Below are 14,336 nucleotides of genomic sequence, written 5' to 3' on the forward strand. Positions count from 1 at the left end.
GGAACAAAGGCTGCCCAAGTGAGTCAAGTTCACTCCTCAGTAGCCATGACAACACTTTCAAGAACTCACAATTTAGGGAAGAAGGGAAATAAATTCTGATTGGCGACACAAAGTGATCCATTGCTGCTCCTCTGTTGTCTGCAAGTGCCTGGACAGCTCCAAAGTTGAGAAACTTTGGTGCTTGGTGACATCCTGGGGAGGAGGGAGGATGTGTTTTGTCCCAAATGATGTCAGAGCTCAGGGAAGGGCAGGATGGGATGCTGCAGACCCTTTGTGTGTGTCTGTGGTGGTGTTCACAGGGGTCCCAGGACAAGGGAAGAGATGAGAATCTTGACTCTGTTTCAGAAGGCTGATTTATTATTTTATGATATATATAATATTAAAAGAAAATTATATATTAAAACTACACTAAAAGAATAGAAGAAAGGATTTCATCAGAAGACCAGCAAGGAATAGAAAAGAGTGGAATGATAATAAAATCTTGTGACTGACCAGAGAGTCCGAGACAGCTGGACTGTGATTGGCCATTAATTAAAAACAACCACATCAGACCAATCAAAGATGCACCTGTTGCATTCCACAGCAGCAGATAATCATTGTTTACATTTTATTTCTGAGGCCTCTCAGCTTCTCAGGAGAAAAAATCCTAAGGAAAGGATTTTTCAGAAAATATGTCCATGACATGTGTCCTTGGAAAGCAGGGGAAGGAGGTGGGAGCAGCTCCTTCCAGCTCCTCTCTTGGGTGCTTCTGGAGGACATTGTGACTCCCAGGACTGCATCAGAGACACAAAACAGGAACAGAATGCTCATCCTGAGGTGCCTCAGTGTAAATCCAGGAGGAAGGCTGAGATGCTGCAGGGATGGTTCAAGCAGAACAGTCAGACCTGAAGGGGAGCCTGGGATGTCCTTCATGCTCCACCCTGCTGGCCCCTTGTCCAGGGTCACAACCAGCTGCAGGGCAGGATTATTATTATTATTATTATTATTAATAATAATAATAATAATAATAATAATAATAATAATAATAATAATGCAAATCCTTTCTCAATGGAAGGGTATCCTTGCAAGTGCTTGCCTTCCAAGTCACATCTGCTCTTTGAAAGTCTATTTGCCTTCTTTCCATTCACTCAGGAAGTTTGCTACAATTTTATTAGGATTTTTTTTAGTCTTTTATTTTTTTTCTCCATCTTTTTGGCTGTAATAGCTGCCCTCCAGCTGTATCTCTTTTTTGCTTTTCATCCAGACAGTTTCTGCCAGTGTCAGTACCCAGCTGGGCTGTGGGAAACCAGAACCTTCACTGGTCAGTAAAGGGTCAGTGGGAGCTTCAGAGTGTTCACAGCAGAGGGAAAAGGGATTAAAAGATCAATGGTTGCTTGCTTTGCCAGTCCCATATGGGGTCAGCAGGGCAGGAGACAGGGTAATGTCCCCTGTGCTCTCCTGGAAATCTGTCTGCTCCCAGCCAGAGGGTCAGGAGCAGTAAATCCATTATTCTGTCCTGTCCAGCTTTGTTAAAGAAGGGGAAAAAAAAAAGAGTGACAAGTGTGGGATTGATGGGGACCATGGTGATGCAATGGTCTGTTCCTCAGGAGTGGAGCTGAAGCATCCATGTCTATTCCAGGGCCTCCTAAAAGCCTCCTCAGATGGTTCCAGGATGGTTCCTGGACATAGCCCTGTTCCACAGTGTAGGGGGATACAGTATGGGTAAATGAAGGTGATATAGAATGTAATCTTATCCCCCAGTGAGTTGCAGCTGAACCAATTACTAAAGATTAGGAGCAGGCCTGATCTTAACAGGCCACACCTGTAGCCAATAAGAACAAGTGGTATAAAAGAGTGGATTGGTGGGAACTGGAGTCAGATGACTGCTGCAAGGACCAGGAAGAGTCAGTGCTTAGAGGAGATGCCTGTGAGAAACACTGAGGAGGCGCGAAACTCTGGTGGTGTGGAATCCTTGCACTCTAATGGTAATAGAACTCTTGTGATATATAAGAGAACCAATTGTGACCCCAATGTGATTCTGGAGAAAAAGGATTAAAATGCTAAACTATATTGCCCCATGGATTTGGGGAAACTGGATTTGACCATATAACCCTGTGGATTTGAGGGAACCAGGATTTGAATACTAAACTATTGACAAAATATATCCATTACAGCTATAGTGTTTGTTAAATATGAAGATAAGCACTTTGTAAACTATAAAACTGAACTAACATTTAGAAATATATGTATCTATACTATAATATGCTGTTGGAACACCTGTATAACTCTTAATTCTAAATTAAATGTACAAATATGTCATAATGTTAATTTATTTGAATACGTACTTCTGGAAATGCTGCCACTCTGTAGTTAAAAGAAAAAAGGGGAATTGTAGGAGGATACAGTATGGGTAAATGAAGGTGGTACAGAATGTAATCTTATCCCCTAAAGAGTTGCAGCTGAACCAATTACTAAAGATTAGGAGTAGGCCTGATTTTAACAGGCCACACCTGTAGCCAATAAGAACAAGTGGTATAAAAGAGTGGATTGGTGGGACCTGGAGTCAGATGACTACTGCAAGGACCAGGAAGAGTCAGTGCTTAGAGGAGCTGCCTGTGAGAAACACTGAGGAGGCACGAAACTCTGGTGGTACGGAATCCTTGCACTATAATTATAATAGAACTCTTGCACTATATAAGAAAACACCACAGGGGGAAGAGGCTGCAGCCCTGGCAGATGAAAATAAACCATCAGATTAAGCACATCCTGAGAGAGCTGGAGCTGTTTGCACACCAGGATGTGTTGGGCACCTCTGCACCTCCAAAATCTGGAATAGGTCATGAGCAAAACACCACGCCCAAAAATTCTCCTCTCCTCTGCCCTGCCTCAGTGCAGCTCCAAAATCTCCTTTTGTTGCACTGAAAGCTCTCTGGACACAACTGCAATCCATCTAAAATGTGAAATTTTCACTAATTTTAGAATGTTAGTGAACAAACCCCACCTCTCCTGAGGAAACAAAGCTGGCTGTGCATGGAGGTGACTCTCACCACCATATCAAGAGATAAGGGGAGGATTTTTGCCTTCAGCTGTGCAGGAATCTGTGATCTCACCAAGGAGTTTTGTTCCAGGTGGGATCAGCTTTCCAAATTCACCCGTGCACAAAAATGTTTTCCATCAGACCAAAGAAAAATGCTTCCACTTCATTCAAATGAAAAAAGGTTAATTTCAATTTCAGTCTTTTATTATAATTTGGTTTTTATCACACTGAAAGAAAACCTGGTGAGGGTTTGTAGTTCTGTGGGGTTCTACATAATGAAATGCAGCAATACGAAAAGAGTCTTTTAAAGGGAAGGAATCCTATTAAAGGACAGGCTTCAGAAGAGTCAAACACCTCCAGAACCACTGTGTTTTCCAAGAAATGGGGATTAATGGCCATAAGGAGCCCCACTGGAAGCATGTTGAGGGAGAGGAGCGGTGGCTGGGGCAGTCACCAGCACTCTTGGTGTGACCTTCATATTCCTGATCCATCCACCAGCTTTTGGGAGGTCTCCTCATCAGCCAAACTTCCAGCAGCTCATCCTGAGCTGCTGGAGCTGCAGATGCTTCAGGTGGAATCACTTTGTTGTAAGGGAAAGCTTTCCCTCCGTGGCCCTGGATGGGCTGAGCTGCTCTCCAGCCCCACTGGAGGCACAGCCATGACCCCCAGGGATCACCAGGGACCCCTCAGCAGGTGGGTGACAAGCAGGTGACAACGTGGAGACCCCCCTAAATGAAGGGGTATCCACCTGAGGTATCTCCCACTCATCCAAACCTTGGCAATCCTGAGGATTATGGAACAGTTTAGGGTGGAAGAAGAACAGTTAAAGGTAATTTAGTTCAACTCCTCTGCAGTGAGCAGGGACCTCTTTGGCAGGGTCAGGCTGTTCAAAGCCCTGCCCACCCTGGCCTGGAATGTTTTCAGGGATCCTGGTTGTCAGATAATCATTAAGGTTGGAAAAACCCTCTAAGATTTTTCAGTCTAATCATTGACCCAGCCCTGCTAAAGCCGCCACTGACACATGTCCCCAAGTGCCACATCCACATGGCTTTTAAATCCCTCCAGGGATGGGGACTCCAACACTGTCCTGGTCAGCTGTGCCAGTGGTTCATAGCCCTTTCCATGAAGAAATTATCCCAAATATCCACCTAAACCTCCCAGCAGCTCTGGCTTCCAACCTCAGTTGTCTCCAACGCTTTTAGATACTTCTTTCCCTAGAAAAATAACATTACAGCGAGTCTGTAAGAACTCAGCTGCTTCAGAAATCCAGAACTCACAGCCTGCAGATCGGAAACCAACTCTTTAAAGAAAATTCTCCTTGAAATCCCTCCCTGTGCCCGGGGCTTTGCAAACCTCCACTTACTCTTGGCATCCGTCTCCACATTGTGTCACTCTCCAGCTCAGTGAAGAAGTTGATTTGAATATTGTTCTATCACACTGTGCCTTGCAGACAGCATTGAGTCAGCTTAAAACCAGCTCAGTGTGTACTGGCTCCCAGTTAATTATAGGCATAAAACATCATTTACTCTGCTGAAAGGAAATGCTTGGAATCCAGAGGGCTCTGTGCTGCAGGCGCTGGGTTTTGTTACCTCTGGGACAGTTTTGTGGCTGGGGGATTACAAATCTTTGAGGGCTGTACCCAGACCTCTCTCAGCGCAGGGGTGAGGGTGTTTTGCTGACAATTTTTTTTCCCCAAAGAGCTTTAATCTAATCCTCAGGAAAGAAAGGAGGAAATTGCACCCTTAGTCAATAATTGCCTGTCTCTTCTTTGGGGTTTTTTAGGTACCTGAGTCTGGCTTGGTCCCTAAAGAATTCCTTCACTGGGTTAGTGTTTCCTCCTGTTCCAGCTCTCCAGGCAGCAGATAGCCATGGTGTTGATGCCCAAATTGAGGATTTATTTTCCCAGAAGCTTTATATTTTTACTATGTCTCCCTCAAACCATTCACAGGAGCTGCATCCTGGCCATTGTTGCCTGAGCATTGCAGGAAAGGTTATTTCCATCACAGGGGTTGGATCACCTCTTAAACCTGCGTCATAAATCTATCTCATGAAATAAATCCATCTCATGAAATAAATCATCACCAGAGAACTGAAAGGAGCCAAGGCTGACGAGGGCCAGTGCCCAGGTGCAAACTCAGAGTTACTCTGGGAGCATTTGCACGCATGGGAGTTTCTGGAGAAACTCTGGAGAGGGTTTGTGGGCACAGAGCAGCCCTGAGGGTTGCCCAGGAGGTTCAGGGACGCTCAGGAGGTTCAGGGATGCCCAGGAGGTTTGGGGTTGCCTTGGCCAGGTGCCTGGGCACGGGGAGGGAGCGTGGCTGGGGACATACGGCGGAGCTGCAGCAACAGCATCCCACCCTCTCCCTCAAGCTGTCAGGAGCACTTCAAATTGGTGGGAGAGGAGCAGGCACAAGCTGGAATATCTCAGGAAGCTCTGGTGGGAGCAGAAATTGCTGGTGAGGGCTTTTCTTGGAGGGGGACACTTTGTTCCCAGCAGTGTTTTGGAAGGGCAGGAGTGGGAAATGCTTTGCTTGTGGAAGGGCACGTAAGCAAATTCTCTGTCCCCACCTCCTGCTCCTTGCTGCTCAATGAAAAAGCAGCTTGTCTGATGCCTCAGGTTTTGGCTTTTGTATTTTTCAGATTCTGTGCTGCTTTATTGTGGGGGTCTGGGCTTTATATTATGGGATGGTGAGCTCTGTGCACAGAGCAGGGAGACAAAACAATTCCTGCTCCAGCTGGGCACCAAGGACAAATGATCCAAACCTCAGGCCCAAGAGCACAAACAACATGGGCTGAAGAGAGAAAAACAAGAAGGATGGGACTGCATGGGCTAAAGCTGGAATTGGACAACGAACTCCAATATGCAAATGGAGCAGAACTGATCCAAGGGAGAGACCCCATGTCTGGTTGTCCATTTTTGTGACCATTTTGGATTCATCTTGTGTTCATTTTGTGATAATTTTGGTTCATCTTGGGTTCATTTTGTGACCATTTTGGTTCATCTTGGGTGCAGCCCTGGCTGGGCTCTTGTGCTGCCCAAGGTGCATCCATCGAGGCCTCCTAATAAATCCCTGCTTTATTCTTTAGCTCTGTCCAACCTCTGTTCTAGGTCAGCCCTCACAAGGCATCACATCCACCTGGTTTTGTAGCAGATCTGGTGTGAAATTTAAGCATTCTCAGGTTTCTCCCAACCAGAGCATCCACAGGGAGGGAGCCAAGGGAAGGATGTTTTAATTTGTCCCACCAGATGCTGTCCTTGAGAATGGCAGCACTTTATGATCATGAACTCAATCCTGCCCCAACACTTCCCTGGATTTTTGCTCCAGCACTGATGCAGAGGGAGAACAAAGCTGGTCAGAGGGATGGAGCAGCTCTGCTGGGAGGAAAAGCTGAGAGAATTGGGCTTGTTCAGCCTGGAGAAGAGAAGGCTTTGGGGTGACCTCATTGTGGTTGTCCAGGACCTGAAGGGAGCTACAAGAAAGATGGAGAGAGACTGGAGAGACAGGACAAGGAGAAATGACTTCACACTGAAAGAGAGCAGGGTTAGATGAAATATTAGGGAAAAAAATCTTTACTGTGGGGGTGATGGACCCTGGCACAGGGTGCCCAGAGCAGCTGTGGCTGCCCCTGGATCCCTGGAAGTGCCCAAGGCCAGGCTGGACGGGGCTTGGATCACCCTGGGATAGTGGAAGATGTGGAATGAGATGACCTTTAAGGTTCCTCCCAAGCCAGACCATTCCATCATTCTGTGATTCTATGAATAGAACAGCCTAAATCTGATAAAGGTCAAACTTCCTGGGGAAACTGAGGCACTGGGTGCACTTGGGACACGACCCCAAATCCCAGCAAACCTTTAAGCAGTTCCAAAGACAAACTTGTGGCTCCAGCAAGCACTGCCAACCACAAACCCTCTTTAGGATTTATTTAAGTGATGAGCAACCAGAAATAGGGTCCTCTTCTTCCTCACCAGCACATCCTGAACCCCACAGCATCTCCCACAGGGATTATCCTGTTCCAGCACTGCTGGAATGTTTTCTGGTGGGGACACAAGCAGCAGGACCAGCAGGGAAATAAAAGCTCTTAGAAGAACCCATCATTCTGTATTTTGTCATGATTCCACTTCTCTTTTTTAATGTGCTCTGAGGAGATGGGAAGAATTGCTCCAGGTCTGGGAGAAAGAAAGGACCCCAAAGGGAAAGAGAAGTTGCCCACAAGCCTTTTGAACCAGGGGAAAAAACAAAGGCAGAAATAAATATCCAAATGGGGGAAAAAAATCAAAACCACACTTAAAATGTTGTTTTGTTGCTCTTGTTTTGCTGCAGAGGAGTTTGAAGTTCTCCATATCCTGGGTGTGCTACAGGAGCAGCAGAGTTGAGACTCAGGCTTTTAATGAAGTTTATGTAAATTTGGTGATGTTTATACTTAGCAGAACAGATTTAGGAGTACTAATAAAGCAGCAGATGAGGCGTAGAAAAGAGCTGGTGAAGTTTTCCACCACTGTTATTTTTTACCTTCCTCCCACCATTCCCAACAAAAAAGAGTCTGTTTCTGTTGCCAGCTTCTCTTCACAACAAGAGCTTCTGAAATGCTGTTTATCCTTCAGTGCTGCTGAAGCATCTCCCAGTTCAGTTTTGTCCCATTGCCTTCCCTCCAGGAGAACAACCCAGCCCATGTTTGTTTTCCCTTCAAGCAAATTAATTTTTCCCAACTCCACTTTGGGATCTTTGTTCGCTGCCAGGATTTTTGTTGGGCTGGAGTTGAAGCAGCCTTTTCCTTTGGGAGGAGGTGAGGGTTTACCCTGGGTTTGGAGTCAGGGATGTTGAGGAGGAGCAGGATGAGCTTCATCCCTGGGGAGGAGGAGGAGGAGGCAGAGCTGGCCCTGCCCAGCAATGGTTGGTGATTGGTGGTGCTTTGCTTTTCATTATGCAAAGGGACAAGGCCTAAATTTAGGACTGGCATGGTCAAGGCTTAGCTTTGAGATGAAATTTCATCACACATTTTCCTACAGCAGAAGGAGAATCCTGGAAAACACAACCCCCCCCCCCCAATATATAAGCAACCAATCTTGATATTTCATTCATTTTTATGGGAACTGATAATCTGTTGTTTTCAACATCCACTGGTGCTTTGATGCCCACCAGGGAGAACCTTGCAGAGGTTTCATGGCAGTAAATCAACACCACCCAGCTGAGCTGAATCATGGCCAGATTTTCACGGAATCACAGAATTCCAGGTTGTGAGGGACCTCAAGGATCATCTGGTCCAGACAAGATGGTCCAGCACCATGTCCAGCTGAATCTTTTAAGTGGAAAAATCCCCCATTTCCCTGGGAAGATTATTCCAAGGGATGATTATTCTCCTTGTGAAAATTTCTCCTCTTATATCCAATCAGAACCTCCCCAGCTGTGACTCTTCCATTATTTGTCATCATTTCCATGTGAGTCCTCATAAAAGGAGTCTCCATCTCCTTTGCAGCCACTCTTTAAGCACTGGAACATGGGGATGAGGCTCCCCAAACCCAGTTCTCAGCCTTTCCTCACGTGGCAGCTTCCCAGCCCTTTGATTGTCCTTCTCCAGCCTGTCCACATCTCCTTGGAATGGCAGGGACCAAACCTGGACACACCTGGAATACTCCAGCTGTGGCCTGCCAAGTGCTGGGAGGGTGGAATAATGAATTATCCATCTCTGCTGGGTCTGCTTTGGCACAAAGGACAAGATCCCTTAATCAGACAGAGCTGCTGATCGGGGAGTTTCTTTCCTGGCAGGGTTTTTGTAGCTTTTGGGGATATCTGAGACCATCCCCTGCAAGGGAGGACTCCAAAGTTCCTGTTCAAAGCTGCAGAAGTGGCCCATTCATGTTTGGTTTTTTCTGGGTTTTTTTGGGGTTTTTTTTTGGGGGGGGGGTTTGTTCTTTTTTTTTGTTTGTTTGGGTTTTTTAGTTGGTTTGGTTTTGTTTTTTGGTTATTTTTTTGTTTGTTTTTGGTGGGGTTTTTTTTGGTTGTTGTTTTTTGGTTTTGGGTTTGTTGTTGTTGTCTTTGTTTTTGTTTTTTTTGGTTTTCTTTGGGTATTTTTTGTGGTTTTTTGTTTGTTTTGGTTTTTATTTAGTTTTGTTTGGGTTTTGTTTGTGTTTGGGTTTTTTTGTTGGTTTTGTTGTTTTTGTTTTGTTGGTTTTGTGTTTGTTTTTGGTGGGGTTTTTTGTTCTTTTGGTGAGTTTTTTTTTTCTGTTCGTTTGTGTGGTGGTGTTCTCAGGGGTCTTAGGATGAGGGAAGTGATGAGAATGTTGACTCCATGTTTCAGAAGGCTGATTTATTATTTTATGATATATGTCATATTAAAACTATACTAAAATAATAGAAGAAAGGATTTCATCAGAAGGCTTGAAAGGAATAAGAAGGAATGGAATGATAATAAAATCTTGTGACTGATCAGAGAGTCCGAGACAGCTGGGCTGTGATTGGTCATTAATTAGAAACAACCACATGAGACCAATCCCAGATGCACCTGTTGCATTCCACAGCAGCAGATAACCATTGGTTACATTTTGTTCCTGAGGCCTCTCAGCTTCTCAGGAGAAAAGATCCTAAGGAAAGGATTTTTCATAAAACATGTCTGTGACAGGTTTGGGGTTTTTTGTTTGTTTGTTTTGTTTTGTTGGTTTGGGTTTTTTTTGGGTTTTTTTTTTTTGTTGGTGTTGGTTTTTTGTTTTGTTTTTTTGATTGTTTTTTTTCCTCCAGCTCACCTTGGAGAAACCAATAATCCACTGCATCAGTCACTGACATCCAGAAACCTCCATGAGTATCTTCAGGGCATCCTCCCTGCCATGGGCATGAACTCATGGAATTTTCAGGCATTCCAGCATTTCCCTGGGGAAAAAGGGGCAGCATGAAGGAGTTGGGTGGAGCTGGGTGGGGAAATCCTTGAAATGGGAATGCTTCTGACATAATCAAAGCTATATTTGGAAAAGATGAGTTTTCCAGACTAAAATGTGCCTGAGTGATCCTGTTCCATGTAGTGACACAGGGATGGGGAAGCAGAAGCCACTGAGGAGTGATGGATTCACAGAATTTTCACTCAATGCTTGAATTTTCAGCTGCAGCTTTTTTTTTCTCTGCAACCTCTTATGAATCTGAATATCCCTGACTTAAGGTGCTGAAGGAGGAGGAGGAGGACACTTCTAGAAAAAAAGTGTTCAGTCCAGGAACCAGCTGTGATTGCTAAATCAAGAGATTTAGACACATGGGAAGGGGAAAAAAAAGCAAAATGACTGAAAAGTTAAAAATACAGCCTGAAACGTGGAGCCTGCCTGGGAGCTCCATTTCACCCTGCTTTGCTTGTAGATCTTATAAACCAGGGAAAAAGGGGACAGAGCAGACCCAGAGGGTTAAAACCTCCAGGAAAGACAGGACAGGTGGAGCTAAATCAGTCCAAAACTCTCCCCTTAATTATCACACAAAAGATTTTGCAGAGTTACAATTAATCACCTCTGGGACAGAAGGTGCTTCTCAGAAAGGAGATGTTTTCCTGCTCTATTGATCATCAGTTTCAGGACAAGTTGATGATCCCACTAATTGCTGACCAGATACCAATGTGGTGCTGAGCTACCAAAATTCCTGAGGGTTTTTTCCTAAAGAAATCCCACCTGGAGTCCTCTTCCAGCCACTTGTGGTGGTCTGGGAAGCAACTGGGGGAACTGGAGAGCAGGGGATGTGCAGATCACAGCATCCAGCTCCTGACATGTGGGTGAGCCTCCTTAATCCAAGTTTTCATTTTAAAGGGAGAATAGGAACTTCCAGACAGGAGGATTTATAGGCAAGGACTTAACAGTTAAATTTATTCATGGCTAAACTGAGGAGCCCAGAGTCATTAAAGCATGAAATTGTGCCAGTCAATTAAAGCGTCAATCACAGCCAGCCTCATTTGGGAGAGCTGCTTTAATCCCAAGAAAAGAACAAATTTTTTTTGGCCTAGTGAGAGAACACAGTGGCTTGAAGTTAGTTTTAGAGAAAATAGACATTTGCCAATGGTTGGTTTTTTTAATATATAGATTATTTTTTGCTGTGCTCCTTCCAAGGTGACTCGTGTTTCTGCTCAAGTAGAAACACAGATGCAATTTGAGCTGGAGATGAATTTTCACAGCAAACTTGAGTGGGCTACACAGCAAACAAACATGAGAACTCATCAAAGAAACATTTAAACCAGCAAATAGCAGAGTTCTGGGACATCTCTTGCTTTTCAGCACGATTCAGACAGATTTTCCTTTTGTTTTTAAAACTCAACAATTAGATGATTCTGCCTGTGACTTCATGCAACATGTATTTATTTTATTGGCTTTTAAAGCATTTTCTTCCCCCACTCTGGGTTGAATTTATCACCCACTCTGGGTGATATTTAACAAATGGTCACTGTCATTTGGGCCTGGTCACACAGAACAGGTCACACACCTGATGGTAATGGAGGAGAAACATCTCCAGAGGGGATTTACTGGGAGCTGACTGGAAGTTCTGATGTTGGATATGATCTTTTCTTCCTTAGCCATCAAAAATCAAGATAGGAGATAAAAGAGACTCAGCTTTGGAGGAGAAACAGAAGTTCAGGAGTGCAACAACTGCTCAGGGTGGCACTATGTCATGGTGGAGCTCGGTGGAGAGCTGAGGTGACCTTGCCACTCTTTGGTGTGGGTGTTCCACCAGCTGCAGGTGTGTCTGGAGGGATTTTGGAGGTGGGAGCAGCTTTGGGTTCCATTTCCAGCCATGAAGTTGTGCTGTGAGAGGCTGGCCAGGGGAGGAGATGGTGGCTGAGCTGCCTTTGCCCTCAAGTTTCCTTTCCTGCAGACAGCCCTGGCTGTGGTGGGAGCCAAGAGGAAGCTTTGGGGGATTTTTGGGTGAAGCTCAGGCTGCAGAGCAGCTCCAGATCCTTCTCTGGCTGTTATGGGGCACATAAGCTTTGCTCCACCACAGCTTTCCCTGGTGAAATCCCTTCTTGTGGCTTAGGGCCTCTCTCTGAATCAAAACCCTGTTTAAAAAACCCGAATTTCCTGAATTTCTCTGAGTCTGCAGCTGTGCTTTGTGCAGGAGGGAAGGGGGATTTTTTTGGATCTGTTGTGGGCCTTGGGAAGTTTTCCTTTTGGGATCTTCCCTGTCCTGGCAGTGTGCACAGCCCAACTGGTGAGGCAGAACCTACAGCAGTAGGATCTAGAACTAAATACACGGTAGATTTAGGTAGCTTGGCTTGAAATTGGAATTCATGAGGCCAAGGAGGTCGAGAAAGTTTTTTTTTTTGTTTTGTTTTTTGTCAAGGAAGTTGCTTTGATACCTGTTGGAGGAGCAGGGCCTGTGGATGCACCAATCCCAGCCGCCCAGTGCCATGGACACCAGCTGCCCACATTAATGTGTCTCACAGGATGGTTTGGGTTAAAGTGACCTCAAAAATCATCCAGTTCCACCCCTGGAGCAGGGACACCTTCCACCAGCCCAGGTTGCCCTGTCCAGCCTGGCCTTGGACACTTTCAGGGATCCAGGGGCAGCCACAGCTTCTCTGGGCACCCTGTGCCAGGGCCTGCCCACCCTCCCAGGGAACAATTCCTTCCCAAAATCCCATCCAACCCTGGTCTCTGGCACTTTAAAGCCATTTCCAACTATTCCATCCCTACATATCCTTGTAAAAACTCCCTCTGACCTCCCAGGAAGAGCACATCCCCTTGTGTCCATGCTCTCCTGGCCACCTGTGTCCAGCCAATGGATCCAAACTGGAGCAGCTGAAGGGCAGAGGAACAAAGAGTTTTTCTTGTAAGAGGAGACAAAAAAGATTTTTGCCTCATCCTGCCTTGACAGTGAAATCTAAGACATCATTTGATTGCTCTCTATAAATATCCTGAGCAGGGAGTGAAGGAAATCAGTGCTAAAAAACAAAAAAGCGACCTCATGGAAAGGTCTTGCTGCCAAGCTGGAATCTGCCCAGACCTTCACCAGGCTGGGATGGAGAGGGGCCTGAAAAGCTCCTGAAAGGAGGGAAAAAAGAGAGAGAGCTTGTTCTTGGTATGCCCAGACAGGTGATGTGTAACAAGGTGTCTGTGGGGTGCCCAGGAGGTCCCTCCAGTCCTCCTCTTCCTTTTCCTTCCTCTGGAATGAAGATAATGGCACCGCACTGTTGGAACCCAGGACATTTCTCTGACTGCCCTGGAGGACTCGAGACCCTGGCAAGGGGCTCAAAGACCTTGGCATGGAGTCAAAACCACCTGTGCCTTTGATTTAGCCCATGGAAACAATTACCAACTTTGTGTGAGCAGTTACAAGCCACAAGAGTTTGAATAGAATGTTAGTGAATTTATCACAGGGTGGAAAAGTAGAATTTTGGGGTTTTAGAATGGGGGTTCAAGAGGCAAGATGGAGAAATCTGGGCATGTCCTGTCCTTCTCCTTCTTCTTCTTCTTGTCCTTCATCTCCTGCTGTGATGGTGGCACTTCTGGATTGGTTTAGGGTAGAGACAGACTGTCTAACATAGGTGATAGTATTGGAAAATTATTGTAAATAAAGTACATGTAGTTTGTAGTATAAAAAGATAACATCACCCCAAGGGCAGGGACTGTGCTACAACCCAGCCTGCTGGACAGATCTCAGCAGGTCAGAGAAAGAATGGAATAGATGAAAGAAAATAAACAACCTTGAGAACCACAGCCAAGGAATCCTGACTTCTTATTCCATCTCCATGCCAGGGCTGGGAAAAAGAGACTTTCTAACACTTCAGGTGTAAGAGCCTAAATGAGAGATGTGGGACTCCAGGGGTTCTCCAAAATGCAGTTTATCCCATCCAAGGTGTCACAGCAGTCCAGGGTGGTGGGTGACAGAGCCTGTGCCTACAGCTGTCAGCTCCAGCTGCAGGCAGGCCTGGAGACCCTGAGTTTAGGTTACAATGCATTATAGACTTTCCTTTTGGTCACAATGCATTATAGACTTTTCTTTTGGTCACAATATGTTATATACTTTTCTTTAGGTCACAATGCATTATATCCTTTTCTTTGCTGAGCATCTTCATTCAGTAGAACCAATCTGTACCTTAACTTTTATCTCTAGCCTATCATAACTACTGTAATTACCATATTCATGTCACTGTTCTCCAATCACTATAAGTTAGTGCATTACAGTTTAAGCTAGAAGTTGTTTCTCAGTTTTCTTGCAGTGGAAAATTCTGAGACCTTTTTTCTACTTGCAACATTTGCTGCCTTGTTTGCCTGTGCTCTCTTTCTGCTTGGTAAAAACATCTTCTTGTTTGGGGTGGGTTTATCCTTTAAGTCATTAAAACCCCTTCTAACTAACACAGCCTT

This window comes from Molothrus aeneus, chromosome 4 (genome assembly GCF_037042795.1).
Source record: "Molothrus aeneus isolate 106 chromosome 4, BPBGC_Maene_1.0, whole genome shotgun sequence".
Lineage (NCBI taxonomy): Eukaryota > Metazoa > Chordata > Aves > Passeriformes > Icteridae > Molothrus > Molothrus aeneus.